This window comes from Mobula hypostoma, chromosome 6 (assembly GCF_963921235.1).
Source record: "Mobula hypostoma chromosome 6, sMobHyp1.1, whole genome shotgun sequence".
NCBI classification, from domain to species: Eukaryota; Metazoa; Chordata; class Chondrichthyes; order Myliobatiformes; family Myliobatidae; genus Mobula; species Mobula hypostoma.
Window position 1 is genome coordinate 69,944,441 of NC_086102.1, and position 14,830 is coordinate 69,959,270.

Here is a 14,830-nt window from a genome sequence, read left to right on the forward strand (position 1 = left end):
TTTGCTGACAAACTACGTCCTCCAGTTGACGATTCAGGGATATGGGGCATAAGACCATAAGACGTAAGAGCAGAATTAGGCCATCTGGCCCATCGAGTCTGCTGGATCATTCCATCATGGCTGATCATCTTTTGTATCTCCTCCTTGACCCCAGTTTCCGGCGTTCTCCCAGTAACCTTTGATGCCGTGTCCAATCAAGAACCTATCAATCTCTGCCTTAAATACACCTAATGGCCTGGCCTCCACAGCTGCCTGTGGCCACAAATTCCACAAATTCACCATCCTTTGGCTAAAGAAATTTCTTCGCATCTCCGTTTTGAAAGGGTGCTCCTTTATCCTGTGGCTGCGCCCTCTTGTCCTCAACTCTCCCACCACAGGAAACATCCATTTAAATGGTACAGTAAGAGAGGGGGAAAAACCAAAAAGGAAATCTTAACAGCCGACGCCTCTTCCTAGCCGAAGCCTCCCTTGAGCCAAAGCCTGTCACTTCTACTCTCACTACTGGCCTAGTCCTGACAGTGGCTGCTCCGCTTATCGCTTCTGTACTTTCATTTAGTTCATAGAGCTCTGTTGACGCCACTGATAGGCACCGTACAATGGACAAACGCCTTCGAAGCTCCCTTTTTAAATAACCTCCGCCGACCTGTGAGAAATATCTCTTTGAGGAGTTCTGTTGACGCTGCTGATAGGCCACATACAATGGACAAACACCCTCAAGAAAATGTCAGGAAAAGAATAATAGGAAAAAATTCCTTCATGGAATTTCAAGCAACACACATCAAAGTTGCTGGTGAACACAGCAGGCCAGGCAGCATCTCTAGGAAGAGGTACAGTCGACGTTTCGGGCCGAGATCCTTCGTCGAATTATTGTAATTCCTTGGATTCTCTACTGTGGAGATCTGAAAATGAATCTCAGAATTGTATCTGGTGACGTAAATGTACTTTGATGATAAATTTACTTTAGGCTTTGAACTATTGAAGCTGTGGTTGAGCCTCAAGGCTGATGAGGATCACTGGGCGCCAGGGAGAATCAAAGGATGTGGGGAATGATTGAGTGAGAAATGGACTCGAGTCTTTGTCGTGGACAGTACAGCATGGAAGTAGGCCTTTTGATCCACAAAGCCTGTGCCAAACATCAACCATCCTTTTACATAAATCCTACTTTTATCCCACATTCTCATCCACTTTCTACCAGTCACCTACACACTGAGGGCAATTTACAGTGGCTAATTAATATACCAACACACATATCTTTGGAACATGGGTGAAAACTGGAGTACTCAGGGGAAACCAAAGAGATTTATATAAACTCCAAGATCAGGGTTGAATGAGGATCGCCGGCATTGAAAGGCAGCAGCTCTTCGAACTGCATTACTGTGCAACTTCAGGCGTAGGACTGACCATGCCCTTAACGAATGACAGACGGTGTGTGGAGGACCACTTACAGTTCCACTACTTTGGTTTCAACTCAAACTGCAATAACAAATCATTTGAAGAAAGTTTTGTTTAAAAAGCAGCCGCAGTGAAGATCTGATTTTCAAACAGAGAATGGCAAAACCAAACAGCAAATCCACCAACCATTTTTTAATGATTTGTGCTTTAAATTCTGATCTCTGTCACAGCTTTTGTACTTGATATTCAATCACCTCTATTTACACCTCCTCCAGACAGTTTAGCAGTAAGAATCAAACTTCACCTTCCTCTCAGCTGGTAATATCACCTCATATCAATCAGTTTCTCTTTCTCTCTACCGTATCATAGGTAGTCCTTTTGATCTCTGCACCACTTGGCATCTGAAAACATTTGATTTCTCACTTAATTCAATTCTGAGGAAAGGGCATCAACCTTAATTACTAATTCTCTTTTTTTTTCTCCATAGATGCTCTATATCTTGCTGAGATTTTCTGGAATTTTTCTGCTTTTACTGCATCTCTCACCTTATTGCTATGTACTGACCATAAAGGCCAACATTATTGCTTTCAACCTCAACCAGCTGGCATGAAATAGTCTTTTGATTACAGAACTATCAACGCTAGGGATGTTCAGTTGTCAGAATTCCAGTCGCACTCCTGTATATGCCAGAGACAAAAGAATGCTGCAGAGCAAAGATTACTCACTTATCATGTTTCCAAGGGAAACACGACAAATGTCAAAGAATTACTGAAACACAGGAGTGGAAGTTTGCCATCTCATCTGTAAGATTCCTACAGAATGCTAAATTGTGCAATGCCGGTTTTAACAACAGACAAATGTCTGCAAAGAGAGGAAATTTATTAGTGTGCAAAAAGCTGAAATTGTGCTCCTGTGTCATTTTTTACATTTCTGTTAAAAATTAAAAATGAAAGTTAAGATCATGAAATTACCAGCATATCGAATATAGGAGCATCTGGGTAAGATAAATATGTTTTGTTAGAGCAATTTAATAATAAAGATTAAAGATTAAGATTAAAGGACAGACTCAGATTTTACAGGAACTGAAGGAGTGTGGAATGCCAATAAAGGGTACATCGAAGTGGATCTTTACGAAACAAAACCATGAAAGAAAATGGCAGTCTCTATCTTATTTAAGCGATGGGTTTGTGCATCAGATTCTGCTCTGAAGTAAATAGGTTATTAAGTGGAATGAAATCCATTAACTGATTGTGCAGCATCCAGTAAAGTCTTTCTCAACATGTATAGGCACAGATCAGAAATGGAATAAAACGGGCGTGTTTTTTCCCCCTACCATAGCTTCTTCATGTAATGTAAAGTACTCAATCCTAATTTCAACAGCTGTCATCCTTCATCCATCATTCATGAAAAACAACATTTCTCTTAAAATAAATAAAACCTAATAAACCTCTCAAAAAGCCCTACCAGCCATACATACTGTGATTTTATTAAATATTTGGATGGCAAGGAGCAGAGGAAATGTGTCTTCATGATTGAGGATGACTGGAGTGGATATTAAAATACTAAAGCTTATAAAAGTTAATAGGTGGAATATATTATCATTAATCAGCATGCCAGAAATGGCACAAATATGATTAGCATTAAATTGATATATAATTGATAAGGAATGGCTTCATTTTGCTCTGGTTGTAGACTGCTTTGAAGTCCATATAATGTTCACATAAGCAATCAAATCCATATTATTCTGTACCAAGAAAAATATTCAGTAAATGTATCTATGAAAGATTGTAAGAATCTTAAATAAGGATATCATACATACACCAATAGTTGTTCATATTCTGTTTTAGTAGGGAAAAGCTAGAAATCAGCATGTCTCAGGCTAAACATTAAATGAAATGCAACTATTTATCAAAGTATCGATTTCAATAATAATTAATTGTCCTAGTAGCACTTGGGGATAATCTTGGTGCTCTGTAGATCAGTATTTTCCTTTTACGATTACGCCCTGAACCTTGGAACTCTTCTTAATGGAGAACCCAGTGACAGTCTTTTCATTAATTCCTATTTACTACGTCTCCAAGAGGTTCAGGACATTGTTAGTTTTGAAATTATTGCAGTATGGAATCGATTTTTGACTAATGGCCAAAGGTACCCGCAATTAGATGGCCTATAATTGCTTTCTAAGTATTCAGTTGAAGCATGCTACCTTTGAGTAGTCATGTCACATGGAAGGTTTCACTGGTGTTAAGTTTTTAACTCAAAAACATAAAACTAATTAAAGAAAAACATAGAGCCAGGAGATGCATGAATTAGTAAACAACAAAGAATGCTTAATCAAATAATATATTTACACTTTTACTCAAATATTACTGAAGGATTAAATACACAACAAGTGATAATGTTTTCTGTAGCTACATTTGATTGTTTGACTCTTATTTTTTCAAAGGAGCACACATTCCTTTGTGTAAGAGACACAGTTTTGTAAAAGACAAAATTTCTGTTTTTGAATAATGTAAAATCAAAAATATTCAAGATTGAATTAGGCAATAGGACACTCATGGGCAGTGCTGTAAAAATATCTTCACCATCGAGTTGCTCGGTGATATTTTAGAGTTGCAAGATGTTTTGCTTAAAGATGCTGGTTCAAAATATGTGTTTCGTCAAACCCTGCAACATTGACAGTATGACTAGGACATTGAAGCAGAGTTTCATTTGGTTAGTTTCTACAAGGAAATGCAAGGACATTTCCTACTTCAAATGTAATTTATTCAATAGTTAGCATTGTTGTGTTCTTTATATTAATACATACCGTGGGTTTCTAATAAAGAATCATATTCTGGAAGAATAGAACTTTTATTTAACAGCAACAACCACACATGTCTTACAGTGCCATGCTTCCAGATCTTTCTATCATTTCTGCACATGCTCAGAACTCTCTCCAATCACGTTCTGACACGTCATATCATATCTTCCTTTCCTTAAACAGAAAAACAATTAGCATCATTGACCAGAGTAAATGCACAATTTAACACGTCTCTAACAGTCTCTCTGGGGGTTTATGAACACAAGTAGACCTTCTAAGTGGTTCACACAGTTCTTGTGTTTCCTTGTTATTTCCATGTTCTGTCTGGTCTGCATCAGTTAACTGAAACTCTGAAGCTGGCTCTTTCTTGAGGTCTTTGCTATTTCTTCTTAACACTGCTCCTTCTTCTGTTTGGACCATGTATGATCTGGGTTGTACTTCTTCAAGTACTGTAACTTTCTTAATTCCTTTCACTTCCATTTGTAATGAAATATGAATCTTCTTTTCTTCATCGAATACATTCATTAACTGTGTAATCTCTTTTTTATGCTGAGACTTCATCATTTCAATAAAACTTCTCAATTCCTTCACTTGTGCTTTCACTTTGTCAATTGGATCCTGATTCTTGTCACTCTTTGGCTTCAGATCCGTATTGTACTGTACCGGCAAGTTTGGCCTCTGTCCTCCTGCAGAGGTGAGATTGTGATGGAATGCATGGCCCATTGATGCATGTGCGTTACTTCCAGAGGGCAAAATTGCAACTCCTGGTTTTGGTGGCAATGCTTTGTCAGATGCTGGTAACAAAGGGATGATGCTGGTAACAAAGGGATGGGCCTGGGAGCTTTCTTTATGACTTCTAGCCATTCCATTCTGTCAAACTCTGTTTTCAGTTGATGACGTAACGCAAAAGGACTTTTCTACATAGGTGTACTACAGATTGAACTGTGTTGTCCCACTTCTGACACCATGTTGTGTTCTTTATACTAATACGTACCGTTGGTTTCTAATAAAGAACCATATTCTGAAAGAATAGAACTTTTATTTAACAGCAACAACCACACGTGTCTTACAGCGCCATGCTTCCAGATCTTTCTATCATTTCTGCTCATGTGCAGAACTCTCTCCAATCACATTCTGACACGTCATATCACCACAAGCATGAATTGGCTGCATTTTCTTTTTATTTTCATGCATAACCATTGACCATTTGAACTGTTCATTCCACAATTATGACTTTCGTATGCAACTGAAAATGGCTACACTGCAGCAGCACCAGTTTGCAATTAATCTGAAGTGATTTAGCTGAGATTACCTTTCAACTGCTTTGCATTTATTTGACATTTAAAATATGGAACCCAGAAAATTGAACTTATTGGCAAAATTGATGGCAAATAACACTGTTTAATGTTAAATTGACAGAAACTGTTGGTCTTTTATGACCACTGGGATTGACTGCACAATGAATAAATTTGAAGTTATTTGAAGGTCATTGCCACAGCATCAACATATTGCATTGTTGACTCATACTGGAACAGTCACTGCTGCACATACTGCACATCTGGTCTACAGTTCCCAGTGAAAGAGCTCAATGGAAAGTACACTGTATGCATTAAGCTGCTAACCAATCTCTGCATTCTCATCCGTGTTTCACAAATAGAATGCATCATTTCCATGGAAACATAATTATAAAACTCATGGCAAAGTTGCTATTAACTCACTGGAACAGGTTGTACAAATTACCACAAATGCCCCTGAGAACAGAGTCAAGATTTTAAACAACCTCTTATTTCAGCAAAGCAAAATTACCATTTTGCAACAATGAAATGAGCATGTCAAATTTAGACACGTAAAGTTCATTCAGATGAATCAGAATTAGATAGCTTGGCTCAGAATCATAGTCATATTGGCATAAAATAAGGCAGATCAGCCCTTTGAAGTTTGCTAACTCTGTAAGGCAGTCAGTCCATTTCCCCACTCTCTCCCCATATCTCTGCACATAACTTATCTTCAAATGCCTATCCAATTTCCTTTAGGGGAAAACAAAAATAACACAGAAAATCCTGGAAATGTTTGTTCTGGGGAAAGATTATTAACCTGAAATGTTTACTCTTTTTCTCTTGGCTGGCTGCTTTCCAGCATTCCTGATTTTACTTTCCCCTTTTGTGGTCCTGGTTGGCTGTTTCAATCATCTTTACAAAAGGTGCCCATAACCACTCTTGCATCTCCCTACCCCCCCCCCGCCCCACAAATTCTTCTCACATCGTTTGAAATCTGCGTCTCATAGTTCTTGAATCATCCACGGATGGCTAGATTTCTTTGTTTATCCCAGCATTGTGATCTCATATACATCTGTCAAATCTCCTTTCAAAGTCCTTTGCTTCAAGGAGAACATTGCCAGCTTCTCTGATCAAATCTCATAATAGAAATTCCTCATCCATGAGAACACTTGTCTTTTCTTCAACTTGCCTACATCTTACCCATGCTTCCTGGAATGTGCAAAGTGAATTGGACCCAATACACTAGTTGTGCCTTAGCAGCTTGCTTTAATTAAGGGTTCTATATAACTTCCTGCTTCTGCTTTAAGTGCCTTGATTTGAGAAACCCTGGATCTAATATTTCTCCAAATGGCCTACCAGTGTATCCTGTCAGCTTCTAAAGTCTGCACAGAAAGGTTCAGGTCCCTTGGTAGTACATACCATTTAGAACTGTTCAATTTAACCAATCTTACCTCTCCTTGTCAGGATGCCAAACGATTTCTGTATTCTTTTTCATCGGTCCATTCTGTCAGCCTACTCTTAGAGTTTACACTTATCCTCTTCTGTTTTTAATAGATTACAAAGGTACTAAAAAATTCGAGCAGGAATGAGCCACCCGGCCCTTCAAGCCTTCCTGATCATGGCTGATCTGCATCAGGCCTCACCTCTTCTTCTGCACCAATTTTCCAAAACTTTCATATCTCCAATCTTTCAAAAAAGTATTTATCTCTTTAAATACCTCCACTGGTATATGTTCAGGTAACTCCTGTGCCTGATAAAGTGGCCTCAGAGTGTATATTTGTGGTCGTCTGCTGCTGTAGCCTGTCCATTCCAAGGTTTGATGTGTTCCACATTCAGAGATGTTGTTCTGCACACCTCTATTGTAAAACATGGTTACTTGAGTTACTGCCCTTCCTGTTGGCTTGAACCAGTCTGGCTATTCTCCTCTGACCTCTCTCATTAACAAGGCATTTTTGCCAAATTAACTGCCGCTCACTGGATTTTATTTCTACCTTTCTCTGTAAATGCTAGAGACTGTTGTGTGTGAAAATCCCAAGAAATCAGCAGTTTCTGAGATACTCAAGTGACCCTGTCTGGCACCAATAACCATTCCACAATCAAAGTCACTTAGATCTCATTTCTTCCCATTCTAGGGTTTGAATTAAACAACAGCTGAACCTCTTGACCATGTCTGCGTGCTTTTCTGCATTGAGTTGCTGCTTCATGATTAACTGAATTAGATATTTGTATTAACAAGCAGGTGAAGACTGATAAAATGACCACATAGCCACAAACTTTCAGGATGTAGTGACAAAACTAATCCAAAATCAATTCGCTGCTTGCCTGCGACCGTATGGACTTGCATACAATACTTACATGACACACCCACATCTCCAATCATTGCTCCAAAAGTCAAACCCTTTATCTGATCCTTTATTAGCAATTAGCAAACACACAATTAAGCGTTATTGAGCATTATCTCAACAATCAGCAAAAGATACAACCTTTGCCAGTCCCAAGCTACAAACTCCCATGAAATAAGCAAGAATGCATAATTTATTCTGTACACTTTTACCATGCCACCACCTACGAGAATAGTTACCATAATAAACCCTGAAACATAGAATACAAAGCGAATAGAAAACAGATACACGGTTCCTACATAGGGTAAAGAATTTCAGTAATTCACCATGAAAGGCTTTAAGTAAATTTTTAAAAAATTAGTCTATACAGAGGATACCAAAAAGATGGTGCCAAGATTAAGCAATATATTTACAGGTAAAAATATAGTTACCTATGAAATAGATAGGTGACCCAATGTGCAGGAGATTTAACTAGGGAAGTGATCCAGTACATGAACTATATACTTAAGAGATATCAAGTGTGGTTTGCAGTGAGAGTTTTATGAATGAAGAAACCAACAGATCAGATGAATATAAAACACAAGAGATTCTTCAGATGCTGGAAATCCGGGGCAACGCATACAAAATGCTGGAGGAACTCGGCAGGACAGACAATGTTATGTCCTACCTGACGTGGTTTGTTATTTTATTTCTAGTTATTAGATCTCACTGCTTACCTGTAAGTTCACAGCTGTTGTTGATTACTTTTAATCATATTGTTAAGTGAGTAGCTTTTGTCATCAGGTTGGCCATTTTATATCATTTGTATATTTCATTGAGTTACCAGTAGATTGAAGCACTTCGTTAGAAGTCGAAGGAATTTCAATCAATATTTGAATCTACCTTTCATGCGTACGCCAACATGTACTGTCTTTTTACATCAGCTCCTTGCGTACTGTAATGCATTGGTGAATTATAAAACTGCAACCATGCCTTGACTGGAGGTTGCCTATCTGCCAAGCTTAAGAAAACGGGGAAACTCTCGAATGGCAGAATAGGCAGCATCTATGGAGGGATTAAACAACCGACATTTTGGGCTGTGACCCTTCAATGGCTCAAAACATCGACTGTTTATTCCTTTCCACAGATAAGTTTAAAGTTGGTTTTATAATTGTATATTCGTGTGAACAGTTAACAAAGTGCATACCTTCATTTATGGGTTTTTACACAGTGATCGTAAGTGTTGCTTGGTAAATGCAAGGGTGGTTATTCCTTTAAACACAAACCATTCAGTAAAGGTGTAATGAAATCATTTTGTTGAATGTAGTAGGCACAAGACATTAGCACTACTGTGAGCTGTATCTGCAGGTGTTACATCAGGCCATATTCATTGACTTAAAAACTGCTTATAAACTGCTGAAACATTAAAAAGGTCAAGCAGCATTTAAGGAAAGAGAAACAATTAATGTTCAGATCAAAGGTCCCTACATAGCATTAAGGGTGTTAGAACCGAATTGTTTCCTTTGTTTCTCTTTCCTGATGCTACCTGTTTCACGTTTTCAGCATTTTCTGTTTCAGATTTTCAGCATTTTCGATTTTGATTTTCACCGTTTTGACTTACCTGCCAAAGCAGAGAACCAGCAAGATGGGAGTCCTTAATACTTCTGCAGACACTTTGAATTATTAGTGCTCTCCGTACTGTTCTCTTGTCACTGCTTATGAAATGAGCATTGACACCACTGTTGTAGGCTGAATCAAAGGTGGTGATGAATTAGCATTTAGGAGGGAGATTAAAAATCTGGCTGAGTGGTGCATAACAACAAACTCTTACTCAATGTCAGCGAGACCAGGAAGCTGATAGTTGACTTCAGGAGAAGGAAACTGGAGTCAGTCCTCACTGGAGGATTAGAGGTGGAGAGAGTCAGCAACTTTAAATTCCTCGGTGTTATTATTTGAGCAGACTTATCCTGGGCCCAGTACATGTGCAATTACAAAGAAAGCAGGCAGTTTCTCTACTTTTAGAGAGTTTGTGAAGATTCAGCACGACATCTAAAACTTTGATGAACTTGCAAAGATGTGTATTAGAGAAAATATTGACTGGATGCATCACTGCCTGGTATGGAAACACCACTGCCCTTGAATAGAAAATCCTACAAAAAGTAATTGATACAGCCCGGTCCGTAATGGGTAAAGCTCTCCGCTACATTGAGCACACCTAAATGCACAAAACACTGTTACAAGAAGAAGCATGCATCTTCAAGGACCCCTACCACCCAGGACGTGCTCTTTTCTCACTGTTGCCATTAGGAAGAAGGAACAGGATCTTCAGGACTCGCATCACCAGGTGCAGGAACAGTTAGTAGCCCTCAACGATCAGGCTGTTGATCCAGAGGGGATAACTTCACTCACTCCCCTCAATGAAATTTTCCCAAAATCAATGGACTCACTTTCAATCTCATGTTCTTGATATTTATTCTTTATTATCATTATTATTAATAATAATAATTTCTTCTTGTACTTGGGCAGTTTGGTGTCGTTTGCACAATGGTTGAATGCCCAAGTTAGTGCGGTCTTTCATTGATCTTGTTGTGGTTATTGATCTATGAGTTCATTGAGTATGCCCGCAAGAAAATGAATGGTGACATATATGTACTTTGATAATAAATTTACTTCGAACTTTGAAATAGATTTCAGCAGAGAAGACAATGAGAAAGAAAAATTTTGACCTGTACCATTGACTCATTTTTCCTTTTGACAGTTGTCATGCTATGTGTCGAGTGCTTCCACATTTTATGTTTTTATTATTAAGAGTTTATTAAGTTTGGAGAGTAGAGGAAGAGATTTATTCCAACTACTATATTATTGTTTCTTGGTATTTTGCATTCTATCAGAGGCAAATAAAAGTGTAGCCAAAGGGACTTCCATCAGCCAAATGTGGCTGAATCACTGCTCTTGTTTAAAGAAAACAATCAGACTTGAATAAAAAGCCATAGCTTGTTCATTTTCTGATCTGCCAGTTCTGGTGCCAAATGAGTAAACAAACAAAAATTTGTTCCAGAAATTAATTTGGGAGATAATGGACCAGTGGAAACTGGAGAAGACAGTTTGACTGAAATCATAGACATTAGTTTTAATTTAAGTAAACTGCATTAGGGACAAGGAGATTGGATTGAACTGTTAAGTTTCAGAAGAATAAGAAACATTTACTGAAATGTATTGAAATCAAGGGAACCAGAATTGCTAACTTTACACTAAATGGGCAATGGAGCCAAGGACAAGCAGGAAAGAAAGGCTGTGTCATTTCGGTAGAAATAATTGGAAAAAATGCTGTGGAACAAGCACAAGAGTTGAGGCCAGCATTAATCAGTCGTAATTATATTGAATGGGAGGGCAGGTCTGAGGGGCTAAATGGCCTACTTTGTCTCCTGGTTCCTTTTGTTCAGTGCCATAGATGTTGGAATATTCAATGGCCATCTTTTGGTTATGCTACAGTCACATCATTAGTTTAAACCTGTTTACAACTCTTTATACACAGCTGCCGTGTTGCAGAATAGTGTCCATTAAGATTGAGCACTTTTAAATTTGGCCTTTTAACACTGGACAGAAGGTTGACCTTGCTCACTGCCTTTTGTTTCCGCTGCTTGCTTACTTCTGCTTACTACATTTACAAAGTCCACCTCAAAGTTTGTTTCTTTTTCCGGGGTAAGAGGGGCACTGAAAGAGACTTTGAAGATGTTGTAAATGAGAGAGAGGCCAGAAAGGATATTCTGTGAGGGTGTCCGGAGATTCACTAGGACTGCAATTCAATAAGTCTAGTAGAAGTAGACAACCTTCTAATCACCTCCAGGAATGAGAATCCCCAGACTATGAAGTAATGCCAGAAGATATTTCATGATCTCGCACTTTATGTCAATGTGAACTGGAGAGTAACGAAAAACTTCCTTTGATGTTGACAATTACTTTTTTGTGCATACAACACACCCCAGCACGTTGTATTCCCTCTCCCTCAGGTCAGGACTCAACAGGGGTCACTGGAACTTTGAAGCAGTGGTCCTACCGGCTGCGCTGCCCTCTTCTTCTGCAGGGCTGCAAATTCCACCCCCACGCCACCTCCCCCATGGCCCCAGAAGAGGGGGAAATATTGCAGGAGGGAATTTGAGAAGGAAAGGAGTGATGATGCTGATGATGACAAATGACATAATGCATCACCATGCCTGGCTTCCCACAGTTTCTTTCTTTTTTCAATCTTTTTATTGATTTTTTTTTTTAAGTGTGTATACAAACAGGAGGAGAATATCTCTGATATATGTCAGTAGTAGTACATACAGAAGGTAAAATAAACAATATCAGAATCACACAGTGTTGATCTACAAAGTATAAATTTGATATAGAATGTATAATACAGAAAGAAAAAAGAATGTAGTTCATTCTCCTCTTATCAATTTACGAAGAAAGGAAGGACTATTAGAAATTTTTATATATATATAAAAAAAGAAAAAAAGCACTATTCTAAACAGAAAAAAAGGACTGGGCAGTCCATCCTGAGAGAAAAACCAAGAGAAGAGAGACTCTCTGATCAAATCCAAGGTTCTGAAAAAATAGCTGGTAGAGAATCAGTACAAAAATCAGATCATATGAAAATATTGAATGAAACGTCACCAGATTTCTTCAAATTTAAAGGATGTATCCAATGTCCGACTTCTTATATTCTCTAGACTTAAACAGGACATGATAGAGGAAAGCCAATAAAAGGCGGTAGGAGGGTTGGGGTCCTTCCATTTAAGTAAAATGGCTTTCCTAGCCAATAAGGTTGAAAAGGCTATCATCTGCTGAGCGGAGCAGGAGTATATCCTGCTTCCGATGGAATAATCCCAAAAATAGCTGTAAATAAGTTTGGTTGTAAATCCAGACTCAGCTCTTTTGATAAGGTTTTAAGAACATCTTTCCAAAAATTCTCCAACTTCATGCAAGACCAAAACATGTGAGTTAATGTGGCCACCTGAGTATTACATCTATCAGAAATAGGAGTAATATTGGGAAAAATATGGGTTAATTTATACTTTGACATATGTGCCCGATGTACTACCCTGAACTGTATCAAAGAATGACAGGCACAAATAGATGAAGTATTTACCAGATGAAAAATTTTACTCCATTGATTATCTGAAAGTAACTCTTGAAATTCCAATTCCCAGGCAGCTTTAATTTTATCGTTAGATATCGTTCGTAAATTCAATAACCATTTATAAATTGAAGCTATTAATCCTTTTTGGAGCAGTTTAACCTGGAAGAGGGTATCTATTATAGTAGATGGATAAGCGGAGGGATAGTTTGGAAGCAAAGTATGTAAAAAATTCCTAATTTATAAATATCTAAAGAGGTGTGCATTGGATAAATCAAATTTATCCGCTAGCTGAGTAAAAGACATTAAACAATCCCCTATAAACAAATCCGAAAAAAGTTATTATTCCTTTGGTTTTCCAAATTAAAAAAGCCTGATCTAAAATTGATGGTGTAAAAAAAAATTATGATATATTTTACTAGAAAGGACAAAATTATTTCATTTAAAAAATCTGCGAAACTGAAACCAAATTCTTAATGTATGTTTAATAATAGGATTAAGGTCTTGTCTACCAATCTTAGAGAGCAGAAAAGGAAGAGGAGCTCCCAGTAAAGAGGCCAAGGCCAAGACCCCTTCACCGAGTTTTTCTCCAAATCCACCCATAAAGGACAGTCATATATGTCTGAATAATGAATCCAACAGGTAATATATCGAATATTAATTGCCCAGTAGTACAGTCTAAGATTTGGCAAAGCCATACCACCATCCTTTTTTAATTTCTGCAATAAAGGTTTACTCAATCTAGGATTTTTGTTGTTCCAAATATAGGATAAAATTTTAGCGTCTATTCTATCAAAAAACCATATAGGAACAAATGAAGGAACTGCTTTAAATATATATATATAAGAATTTCGGTAGAACTATCATTTTAATAGCACTAATTCGACCAATTAATGATAGTGTTTTTGTTAACCCTGGCATAGAGCACATCAGCCAGAGACATTGAATTTGGAGTTTTTACAAATACAATACCACTTAGGAACCTTTTGAATGAGACTGCTAACAGCTGGGTACCGGGAGAGTCAGAATATAATGGGGATGGGAGTTTGTTGGCATAATCACAAAAAAATTTTGATAATTTTTCTGATAGTTCAAGAACAATTTGCAAAGTGTTTGGGCAGTCTGCAGTCAATTCTGAAGATAGCGAGTCAGTGCCTCCTGATGTTAGTAACGTGTACCTTTGGATACAAACTACAACAAAATAACTGCAATGAGCTCCTGGATCTTCTGTGATGTTCATTGGTGGTTACATCCAAATACATCAATTTGTGACTGTCAGGGAAGATATTTGCAGTGTATGACTTGTGACACCAGGTATACACTGAGGCCATAAAACTGTGTGATGTTTTAAAATGAATTGGGCATGCAAGTGCCGTGTCTGTTTTTTTCACTGTGCACAATTTCAGTGGGGAATCGAAGCAAGGACAATCTGCATATGAGAAACAGGCACTAATATATCCAGCTTGTTTGGTGTGTACCTTTGCCAACTAGTTTCATCAATCAATCAGGTTGAAAGAGGAATCAATATAGTTGGAAGTCTTGAATGGTGTGTCACATTTCAAATGGGTAAGATGGCACATTAATACTTCCTATTGCAGAAAACCTCACGAGGCAGAAACTCATCTCAAATCACACATGCTAAAAGTGTCAGTTTTTAGAAATGGAGCACGACTCCTGACTTTGCGATTGAGGATGAATCTCTTCCAAAGTTATCATGCATTTTGGGATTAGTTAAAATATGGGACTTGCATCTCTCAATTAATTAAAAAATTGACATGCATAAGTATTCAGAAACATGACTCTGTTCAGACACAACTATTTCCATCCATTTATTGATTACCTTATATTTATTAATGTAGCAATTACAAATAAAATAAAATCATTGATCTAAGTAAGCTTGGTAGTGATGGGAAGA

The 14,830-nt window shown here is 37.8% G+C and overlaps 1 protein-coding gene across 2 annotated transcripts in view; it reads left to right on the top strand.

Annotated features, from left to right (window-relative positions):
- LOC134348089 (glutamate receptor ionotropic, kainate 1-like) overlaps window positions 1-14,830 on the top strand; it is a 370,881-nt gene that overhangs the window by 196,055 nt on the left and 159,996 nt on the right. The window lies entirely within an intron of this gene.